The sequence below is a fragment of the Phasianus colchicus genome, chromosome 5, assembly GCF_987193195.1.
Source record: "Phasianus colchicus chromosome 5, bPhaCol1.hap1.1, whole genome shotgun sequence".
NCBI classification, from domain to species: Eukaryota; Metazoa; Chordata; class Aves; order Galliformes; family Phasianidae; genus Phasianus; species Phasianus colchicus.
This window is the reverse complement of record NC_143440.1, coordinates 12,527,363-12,539,039: the sequence shown is the minus strand read 5'-3', so window position 1 is coordinate 12,539,039 and position 11,677 is coordinate 12,527,363. Positions and strand designations below refer to the sequence as shown.

General features: G+C 42.3%; 1 protein-coding gene across 19 annotated transcripts in view; it reads left to right on the top strand.

Moving 5' to 3' along the window:
* SOX6 (SRY-box transcription factor 6) overlaps positions 1–11,677 on the top strand; it is a 411,364-nt gene that overhangs the window by 37,843 nt on the left and 361,844 nt on the right. Inside the window, exon 1 of one of the 19 annotated variants that reach the window (XM_090140511.1) lies at positions 16–247. The exons of 15 other annotated variants lie outside the window; for them this stretch is intronic. The gene's annotated coding sequence lies outside the window, so the exon portion shown is untranslated. Of the gene's footprint in view, positions 1–15; positions 248–319; positions 738–768; positions 1,317–11,677 lie in introns of those variants that run through there. 3 more of the 19 variants (XM_090140516.1, XM_090140508.1, XM_090140515.1) reach the window with 3 other exon arrangements.

Genomic DNA, 11,677 nt, shown 5'->3' with positions numbered 1-11,677 from the left:
CCCCCACGGCAGGCGAACACATGGTGCCGGGAAGAGATCGTACGCAAGGAACTAACACGAGAGGGAGAAAGAGAGAGAGGGAGAGAGGAAAAATAAAATCCGAAATCAATCTTGGAGAGCGGAGCGCTGCTGTCACCGCTCCGGAGCGTTCGCGTGGGTTTCTGTTCGCGGCTAACCCCGGAGGGCACGGCATGGAGCGAGGCGACGGGAGTTCAGTGGGGCTTTTAGATTCTCCTTTAAGTTTGAGGTGGGTGAGCGCTTTGAAGTTGGCCACAACCGAGCGCCGTCCCCGGAGCGGGGAGCCATACAAAGCTGCGGGAGCTGCGGGCGGCAGTGCCGGCCTCGGCCACGGCGGGGCACTGTCCCGGGGCTCTGCGGCTCCCAGCGCCGCCTTATCTCCGCGAGCAGAGGGCTCGGATAAAGTTCTAGCGAAAACTTTAACGTCGATATCGCGCCCTAATTTGTGATACGCGAGGAGAGGGGAAAAGAGCACTCCATCATCCGAGAGCTCCGTTCGCGCCCGGCGAGGGGGCGATGCGTGCCGCTTTGTGGCAACGCCCGGCTCGGGAGTTCTCGCTGCCGGAGGTCATGCAAATCGACCTTAAAAGAATGCATAAGCCATAAATTAAAATAAACCCCTAGCCAGAGGCTGATCCATAAGTAGACAATACCTAACCTGGACAAAACGGCTTCCTTTGCGAGCTGAAAAAAAGACTAGTGCCTAAAGTAAATGCGAAGTAAGTTTTCAGGAAGTATTTCACTTGTTATTATCGCTGTTCTTATTCTGCCTTTAAAATAAAATAGTGACAGTTGCGCGGCGCGGCGCAGCTGTTTACAGGCAGTGCCGTAGGAGCCGAGGAAGGCAAGGTGTGTCTGGCGGAGAGCTCGTGCTTTTCCTGGCGTTCGCTACCTTCGAAGCTGTTCGGATTTTTGATTGGGGATAAGCGGCCTCTTTAACCGTATAAGCAATTTAATGTTTTATCTCGAATAATGCCGAAGAGTTTACGGACAAATCTGGGTTGCCTGCAAATGTCACATGCGCGCACACAAGCTGTGTCTGTATATAATAGTCTCAGGGCTTGTTTTTTTTTCCCGCAGTTTTTGACAATTGTTCCATTCACGATCCTGAAAGGAGTCATCAGTGGGAGCTAATGAGAGTGCCTCCGCGCCTTGCCCTGCTCCGGGGAGGAGCGGGCACCGCGCTGCCGCCGAGCCGCCCGGGGAACGCGTGCACGCGTGTGGCGGCGCCGGGTCGCCCTTGCGGGAGCGCGGCTCTTAGGTGCGGGAGGGGGAACGTATAGGCGCGATGTGATCAGGTACCTACACGCGTGCGTTAATAATTGAGCTGCCAGGGAGCTGCTCCTCCGCCGGGAGAGCTTCCCGGCTCCGGTTCCCGGCTGTGCTCGACAGCGGCGAGCAGTTAACCCGCTTTGCAGCAGGGGCTGTGCGCTTTAGCAGAGCAGGGCCTTGAGGTCAATCAGAGGCACTGATCGTATCGATTTGATTGCTGTCGTTGCTTTCGGCGGACCGTTTCACAGCGGTTTTTGTGTGTGGGGTTTCTTTCTTTCTTTCTTTCTTTTTTTTTTTTTCTTTTTTGAAGGAAGGGAAGGAGTGAAAGTGGCAACGTGAAGAGACAATTAGTGTTGTGTCTGCGTGGCGGGGGGGCTGCGGGAAGTCAGCGTGCCGGGGGCCTGGGGACGCCAGATTAGCTCTGTCCTAGGGGTGTTTCCCAAAAACACAGACGGTAAAACTTTCTGTGATAAAGTCATATATCTTCGCCTGCTGTTTGGAGATAAGGTGTGTGTTTATTAAGCTAATTTAAATAGCCTTCGGCGCAGGAGCGGCACTTTGTTCCTACTGTTTTCTTTTACCCCCATTTTAACATTTTTGGTGTTCCCATCTTCAGAGCCGGCCGTGAGGGCAGGAGAACGGCTTTATGCGGTCTCCCAGCAGGGTTTCGAGTCCAAAAATTAACGAATTTCCCTTCCCCTATTCGTGTAATGGAGTAGTTTTGAAACCTGTTTTGAGATTTCGACTTGACTTGACTTGTTTTATTGACGTGCTTGTGCCCACTCATTTAATTAAGCCATTATGCCATAAAGCAAATAGTAAGAATGAATGTGAGATATGTGCGTGTAGCCTGCCATTAGATACAAATATTCCTCTGGAAAAGAGGCTTTAAGAACTTTTCCAGCACACCGTGAGCTCTTTGGCAATATCTTATTGCAGGTTTTTGTTTCAAGCCTGGATATTTCGCGTGGTCCTGTCCTCGCAATGTTATATGTGCACTCTACTTGGAATATAAACAGCGAGCGTACCTAGCAGCTCATTCTAGTAAACCTAAGAAATAATCTATTTATAGTGAGTACGTTTAAAAGAAAATAATGAGGTCATGCAGAGTATGCTGCAGTTTGAAGTAGCTCGACACCTGGCAGAAACTACGTACGCCTTTTTTTCAGACTCCGCACTATCCATAACTTTTTCTTATAATACATTCTTGTGTTAAGTGAGAAAGGCTGTTTGTAAAACAATCCCCTGGCCGCTTCCAGCGTTGGGTGAAGCTGATCCTGTAATGGCATTTTGTTTTGAACAGTTGCTGTAGTTGAAGTTCCCTCATAAGGTAAGGTGGCACTGGGTCTGAAAGGAGGTCCAAATGCCACATTTATAATTAGACTGCCAATTCAGCACATTGTATCTATTGCTATACAGGGATATATTGCTGTGTCTGGTCTCTCAATAGACTGTATTCAGAATTAGCCAATTCAACCGCTTCAACTTTGGAGTCAAATTTAGAATAGGCAATGAGAGAAGGAAAGAAGGAAAACAATAATGCTTTCTTTTTTTCCTCAGCTAGCTATTAAAAGCCAAAGAATATACGGAAACCGAACCAGGCACTGTACTTGGAACCGGTGCCCCGAGCGCAGCCCGGCCAGCATCGCCTGCGAGCCCAGCCGAAGCGCGCTCCTCCGGGGGGAGGGGAAGGTGAGCCCCGGGCACGGCTCCCAGCGCTCTCCAGGCCGCTGCCCGGGCCGCCACCACGCTCCTGCGGCAGGAGGAGGGAGGGGGGGGCGGAGGGACGCAGCCCTGCCCCGGCCGCGCTGCGAGGCCTGGCCGAGTGCCTGCTGCCGTCGGCTGGAGCAGTGGGAGGGGGGCCCGGCGGCCCCTGCTCCGGGGCGACCCGCGCGGGCCGCCGGTGGCAGCGCCCTCCCGGGGGCCGCGGCGGCTGTGGCGGGGGCGGCTTCCTCGCGCCTTCCGGGGCCGCCGGGCCGGGGGCTTCGGCCGATGGCGTCTGTCCGCTCTGTCCCCGTGGCTTCCAGCGCCTGGCCTCTTCTCTCCTGGCATACTTTTATTTCGCTCCCTCTGATTTCTCCGGCCTCCTCCCCCAGAACTTGAATTCATTCAGTGATGAGAAAGTAAGAGGCCCTTTGCTCTGCAATCTCGCATCCTCTGCTAAATGCATTATTGTCTCTCTTCTTTGCAGTTCCACTCTGCTGCAGTACTGCTGAGAGACTTAGCTGGGCTGCCTCGAAGCTCACTTGGTTCCCTTTTCAGCTGTATCGTTGGGTGCAAACTAGTGGCATGCGTACAACGCACAGTGCAAAGGGAGTCAGACAGACGGCTGTCTCCCCTGCATGCTACTGATTCTCTGCTGAACTTATGTAACATTTTGCTTCAGTTTTTTCTAGTTACATTTACAACCTAACGAAAGTGAGAAGAGAAACCAAGTGGAGCCTGTCAGTTTCCTTCGTTAGACCATCAGTGCCTGACCTGTAGAAAGGAATAACTGACGTCCAAAGTGATCTGCCTTCGCCTGTCACATTGATTTTATTGACAACTGGGGACTGCTGGTGCTTGTTCCCCAGCCAGCAGTTTTTAATACATGACCAGTGATGGCTAGTGGTCACTTCCAGCTGAACTTCTTTTGCATGGTGGGGAAAAATGCCTTTGGACATGTTCTTTGCATCTTTGATCGTATTTTTAGTTGAATGTATGCGTGTACATCTGCTGTTCTTAGAGGCCTCGAGATATCCTGTGGTAATAAAGGGCAGAGCTTTGCATGATGATAGCAAAACCAAATATTTTGTTCTCAGTGAGCAGCAGAAAGTTTCCTTAGTCATGACCTTATATCTACTAAACACTATAATCACCTTGGGAGATATCACTTCAGGAAGCATATCCATTAATCTTTTACACTTGGTTTGGTTTCACCCTTAAAAGCGCGTGGATCACACTGAAAAGGCTTCTGTCAATTTATTTATTTATTTGGTGGAACAAAAATCGCTGGAGAAGCAGTGATGTACTTTTCTTTACACCCCATACGGTGGGATGATGTATATTTCTCTTTCCATAGTGTGACTTGAAAGATCAGTGGGCTTGTTTGGCAGTGGCTGTGTGTAATGACTAATGTTTTTAAAGTTATGTAAATAGGGGTGTTTGTGGATATATAAACTATGTCAGCTGAAGTGATACAAGGACATATTTTTAAAACATTTCAGTTAATATAGTAAATCAAGGAGACAGGGCTTTGAAACATTTCTACATGATGTCAGAACCTGCGAGCGAGGTACTGCTGTATGATGTGTTTGGTAGCTCACATACAGTGTATTTGTCGAGTAGCAGTGAAACACACAGGTGCACGTTCCAAGTTTTTGACTTAGCTGATTCCTATCTGTCTTTTCTTTTTGCTTTTCTTTTTTTCTCAGTGTCGTCTTGCGTATTTTCTTTACTATACGCTGTTTTCTGTTTTTTTTTCCCCCTTGGGCAGAAGAGCAAGAATAGAAACTTTAGGAGACTTATTCCCAAAGCATAGAAACCAAATTTCCTTTTATTTGAAATGGGCTATTTGGAAATCTTCAGATACACATTTGATATATTATTGCTGGTCATGATACCATATTGTAAAAACAACAATTGTAAGCAAACATCTTGTAATCAAAATTCAGATAAATCTTGTCATTAGGAAGGTGGCATACGAAGCTGCTCTGATGTCTGTGTGAAACACGCGTATGTTTACTTAACTGTAGATCTGTGCAGAAGGGAGAGATCTGATAGATATATTTGCCGTAAAGCAGCTGATTTCTGCCATGATAAAACTAGATGATTACACAGATGATTACACATTCCTAAAGCCTTTTCAGCACAGAAGTAGGTGTTCTTTTAAAACATTATTCTGTGGCAACAAACAAATATTTGTGACATCATTGTGAGAGATTTCCTGCCAATTTTGAGTTTACTGTCTTTCAGAAAGTCTGGAGTTCTCTGGCACTGGTGAAACTGCTGCACATACCCATCGTATATTCAAGTATTCAGTGAAGTTTTAAATAATTCTCTTTCAATTAGTACAACAGGAACCTGAAAAAATGGATTTTCTCTTAAAGAAACAAGAATCTGTACATAGCCATTTCTTTCCTCCTCTTATATATTTTAAAATCCTCGTATCAGTTTTATGCTTACTGTTTTGTCTCCTTAAATTAAGAAGAAAGAAAACAGTAGCAAGAGTTTGAAAATCATTGCTTGGAAATGTTTTTAATCCAATATTTCTTGAGCTTTGTGAATTGGCAAGAGTAATATAAAATTAGATGTATTGGTGAGCTAGGCTAATCAGAGTCATTCATTTATAGTGGAGAATAAATATCTATCAATTGATGCTTTTTTTGAAGTCAGGCAAAACATTCCATCAAGTTAATGTGTTTAAGGGTATCATATCAGGCACAGGCAGGTACTAGAAGTGATGAAAAACAGATAACCTGCAACAAAATGATTTACAGATGGGTCATTATCTTCTGTGGAGAGGTTACACAGATCATATTCTTTATAAAAAGGGATTGTAATTCTACAGAGCTAGGAGAATTCTCTAAATAGATTGGAGGATTTAATGTTTTCTGTGCGACGGGCAGAATTTGTCGAAGTCAAGAATTCTTAGCTTTCTTATGGGCAACATATTGATATGAGATACCAAATGTACTACTTTTGTATTTGAAGTATTCTTTCTGTTTATTTCAGTAGTTTGATAAAGTAAAGCTTGGGAGAAATTTTGCTTCTTTCTGTGTGAACTTCGTAGTGCATACCTCTAAAATAGGCACAGAAATGTTATGTACAAATTAAAAAAGAAAGAAACAAACAAAAAACCAAACCCCCAAAAGATGGCAAATTTAATGTTGAGGATTTATTTATTTATTAATTTATTAATTTCAGGATCTATTTCATACAATGAGTGCCCAAGTTACATCTTTTCTATCAGTGGTAAGACAGGGTGTCACTTAAATATTTTCATCTTTCTTTTTGAGCTAGACAGAAAGGTGTAGTCAATTGTTTCTCTGGTCTCTGGTAGTCTGATACAAGGCAACAGGAAAATCTAAAACCTCAGAGGTGAAGTATTGATTTGATTCCTAACTACAAATCCTACATATCATTGCTCAAAATATCTAACTTTACACCAATATTATCCATTCTTTTTATAGTGACACCGTGCTTAGTAAAAAACTTCTAAGCACTGAGGTCAGGTGTTGAGATTGGATTCTAGTTTATTTTTTATGAATCAGATAAAGATTTCTGTGCATGAGACCGTATGTGAAGATGAGAGAACAAGAACATTTCCATATCAAAGGCAATATATCTGAGGCTGCATAGTAATTAAAATGCAGTGGTTTGGACTGTGTGCACTAGCACTTACTCAGAGCGTTGTTGGGACCTTGTGCAGCATGCAGGCGGTTGTCTCTTGCATACTTCTAGAAATATACTTATAATTTTGTACAAACATTTATGCCAGTCCACACTTTTCTGTGGATAATTTGTATTTCATCCAAACCATTCAAAGTAGAAGTTATTTTTTGAGCAACCCCCTCATTATGGCTTTTGTGCGTCAACTATTTTTATTCTGGTTGTTTGTATTTCCTCTTACCAGAATGATGGCTTGTTTATAGTAGGGCTTCTTTTTGTGTGTGTGTGTGTGTGTGTTTCTCAAAGACCCCTTCCATATACCACTGAAATTTTACTACTTGCTCGAAATATCTTTTATTGAAAACAAAAAATGATAGTATTTTTGAGATTTATTGAAGATAGCATGATTTCTTACATACTGTACTTTAAGGCAAATTAGAAGCATGTGCAGGAAATAATATTTTTAATGATAAGATGCATTTACTTATCCCAACTAACTGTTACACAACATAAGGAGAATTAATACATCACTCCAAAGACCTACTTATGAGGAGGGGGATGAGACTAAGCAAAACACATTGCAGGGTGCTCCCTGTCTGGATGTGCTTTTCTGGAACAAATGTGACTTTAATTCCAGAGCAGATTGCCTTGGTGAAGAGCTGTTCTGGAAGGGCTGCTGTTGAATTGTTTACTTCGTAAACCATATTGGTCAGTGTCCCAGTGCGGAGGAGGCAGTGACTGCTGCAAATTTCCTCATTACTCATAGAAACTTGTTCTGCAGAGGCTGTTAATGCTCTGAATCTATTGAGGTGAAGCTTTTGGGAAGTCTTTGTGTTTAAACAGATGTTTGTACTGTGAAAGTTTTGCATTTAGGTAATCTTGCAATCTCGCTTCATTTTGCCTAGTTTTAGATTACAGTTGGTGTATGAGCATGTGAGTACTTTGTGCTATAATATCACACTTTCAGAGGAGGTTATGCGTGCTTTAAAAATCTGTATTATTGTTGTGGATGGACTTGTTAAACTGAAATCCTGACCAGTTGTGGTTAGTAAAAACCCGTGGTATTTTTGCACAAGTGGGGGGGTTAACCTCAATGTCATGGTCTAATTCCAGCTAAGATAGGAAGTAGTTGCCCATCTACATTCTTCTTATAGTTTTAACTGGCTCAGTTAATCCTTACTTCCTCTCCTAAATGCAGTAGAGTAGTGTGCTAAGGATACTTGCTACATTTTGCCTCAGAGGTACCAAATCCAACCATTGAAGCAGTAGGTAGAAGTAGATAATGGATCGTGTTTTGGTAGCTTTCTGGATAAGTTTCATATGCCTGTCTGGCTAATTATTATTGGAGTGAACGTTTTGAAAGGTTTAATAAACTGTATTAATATACTACATACTATATTAATATATAATATATTTGAATGTTGAGCTGCTGAAGGGAAATATTTTGGTCACATGGAGCTGTTTTCAGCTGTCATAAACAAGTGTGACTCCATTTACTGAAGAGTTCCATTTTACTCCAAACCATAATTGTGTTCCTTAGGACGTGGTCCAATTTCTTTAGATTTCAATGGAAAGACCCTTCTGTGACTATGCTGGGAGGCAGAAGATGCATCTGAAGGCTCTGTTTGCATTCAATTCAGTGTAGAAAATAACTTGCTTTGGTTTCATTTAGGGTGTAGTCAGGTTCATCTGCATGATGTTGCTTACGGCTATAGGATGATACTGGAGTTCATTATGTGTCAACTATGTACTAGATCATACGTTTCTCCACACAGACTTTTCTAGTAGGTTTTCTGCTCAGAGTGTGAGCCTTCTGACTATTGAATTTCTGTAAATGTAGAGACTGTGGTTATGCGTTTTCTTTCTTTCTTTCAGATACCCCTGACCTGCTGAGTTATATCTTCCTGCAGATCCTTTCTTTTCCTTTTTTCCTTTTTTCCTTTTTTTCCTTTTTTTCCTTTTTTTCCTTTTTTTCCTTTTTTTCCTTTTTTTCCTTTTTTTCCTTTTTTTCCTTTTTTTCCTTTTTTTCCTTTTTTTCCTTTTTTTCCTTTTTTTCCTTTTTTCCTTTTTTCCTTTTTTCCTTTTTTCCTTTTTTCCTTTTTTCCTTTTTTCCTTTTTTCCTTTTTTCCTTTTCCTTTTTTCCTTTTTTTTCCTTTTTTCCTTTTTTCCTTTTTTTTTTTCCCCCCCTGCTGCTTAGGTCACTACAATAAGAACATACTTTATTCAACTTTTACTGCAAGTATATGGTAGGTGTACACAAGTATGTATGCTTCAACATATTTTTTTTAGTTGTGTTTTTGTTATGGTATCCGCATTTATTTTCATAGCTTGTCCAAACGGTCAACAGTGAATTCTTAGGAGAACTCTGTCATGTTTTTTGATTGCATTCTATAGGTGTTAGTGCCCATTTATACTCCCTGTTCATTCCTTGTAGAAATTATGGTACCTGTGGTATTTCCTTTTGAAAGTAGCAGTGGAGTCTCTTCATTTGTTTCAAAACAGGTTGGGTATGATCCTCATGGACTGTGAGGAGTAAGTAAGTTTAGAGAACTGTAACAAGATGGAAAAACAAAACAGAACAAAGGTAGGAAAGAAGGGCATTGCTACCTGCCGTTCTGGAAAAAGGAATAAGGTAAAACGTTCTCCTTTCTGCTTATTGGCAGGACAGCAGATCTTTTGTACTCTTACTGGTGTTATTTATGTATTTTTATTACTTTCAGAGCACACCAAAATTCCAAATCTGACTACATACTTGCTTGAGAGGAAAGGAACATTCCCATGCTGTAGGATCTGCCTAGATTTGCAGCTCTGAGTGGAAAGTCAATTTGCCACCTTGAGGTAGAAGAGTGTGCTAAACCTGGCTATTCTGCTATCTGGCTACTTTGACTTGGAGAGCAGATGCCTTTCTAGTTCAGAGCAGTACTGTTGCTGCAGGTAAACATATCACAGACTCCTTTTATTCTTCAAGAAATGCTACTGCACTTTGGGTATAGGTTAGTTTATGCTTCACAATGCCCTCATGCTTGCTCATCATATGCGCAGTGCTCCTGAGAGATGACATGTTTCAAGCAGTCCCCCATTAGGGACAGCGGTCCCCTTTACTTCGTTCCTTGCTGCCTCTGTATGCAAGCTTATGGAGGCATGACAGAGCCGACCAGGCTTGTCTCTGTGCTCACTCACAATGCTCAATCTAGACTTGAAAGCACCATGTCTACTGAGTATTCAGGTAGTTAAGTGGGCTGTTCTTCCCAGCTTTGCAGATCTTCCCTCAGTCTTTGGTGGAAGCCTGGGAAAGTCTTGTTTTCTTTCTTTACTTGTGTAAAAGCTTTTCCTCATGTTTCCTTTCCTTTTTCCTTAGTGAAAACTCTCCATATTATTTTAATTTTCACTACTGCCTCTAAACAATAATGATTCAATCAGCAATGTTTATTTTAAGTGTGTATCAAAAACTCTAATTAGTGATGTTAGTTGGAGATTCATTGCCATGTATCCTAGTGCAGATATGGTGCCAGATATTGTGTGGAGTGAGTGGGTGTGTCCACTGACAGTTGATTTTAAAGCACCATTGCATGACACACTGTAATGGGAATAGGATCAAATTACTGTCTGATGCCCTAAAAGTGAAAGACCTTTATTCTTCTGGGCATTATATAGAGTATTTTCAGGGAAAGAGAGAAAATAGGTAGGAGGGAGAAGGTAGATGAGGTAATCAAAGAGTGATTGCTGAGAATTTGGATTAATTACTTAGTTTCTAATTTATTAACTCCACCCTTGAATTCCAATTTTATTTATTTGAGTACAGAATCTTAGAATCTTTTGAGTTGGAAGGGACCCTTAAGGGACCCCATCTAGTCCAACTCCTCTGCAATGAACCGGAATTCCTACAGCTGGATCGGGATGCTTGGCACCCTGTCCAGCCTGAGCTTCAATGTCTCCCAGGACAGGGCATCCACCGCCTCTCTGGGCAACCTGTTCCATTGCCTCACCACCTTTGTAAAAAACATTTTCTTTATATCCAATCTAAATCTCCCCTTTTAAAATTTGAAGCTATTTCCCCTTGTCCTGTCAGATCCTGCTTAAGAGTCTGTCCCTTTCATTTTATAGGTTCCCTTTAGATACTTAAAGACTGCTCTCAAATCTTCCCAGAGCCTTTTCTTCTCCAGGCTGAACAGCCCCAGCTCTCTCAGCCTATCCTTGTAGGGGAGGTGTTCCCTTCCTTGGATCATTTTTGTGGCCCTCCTCTGGACATGCTCCAACAGGTCCACATCTCTCCTGTACTGAGGATTCATCAGGAACACAGTATTCCAAGTGAGGTCTCTCTAGCACAGGATAAACTGTGCTGAGTATACTGAGCACAAGCAACTCAGTATTTTGCATAATGTGACCAAAAGGAAAAGGAACAGGAGGGAATTGTTATGCTGCATTGTATGTAAGGATGATCTCTTAGAGAAGTGCAAATTTCAAGGCATAAGCTGTTTCTGATGCTATTTCTGATGGATTTTTTTCTTTTTTTTAAATAAAAATAACACAGAACTGACTAGGATAACAAATGAAATGGTAAGAGAAAAATCCAGCCCCAAATTATGTTTGATTACTGCATTCCTCTTCTGGAAGACTGTATTTCATTAATTCAGCATGGGATGATTAGATAAAGAAGGTGAACGCTTGTTTCCCTTCAGACTGGCTATGTGTGGCTCCCACATGATACTTCCTGTCTTTGTCATATTGTCTCTTTAGTGTCAATAGCAACTAGATGCAAATCAGCATGGCATCTGCTAGTTTATTTTCAGCTGACCGGACTAAACAGCAGATATGGAATTTATCACCAGGAGGCTCTGACCTCATCACAGACAAGTGGCATTCCCACAAGTAGGTAATGAAGCACCCCTATTGAGTGTAGCTAAAGTCCAAATCCTCAGTAGAGTTATTATTAATTCAATTTAAACAGCTCTCCCTAACTTTAAAGTTGTCCCTTGATTTTTTTTTAAATCCACTCACTGTTGTAGCTGGAACAGCA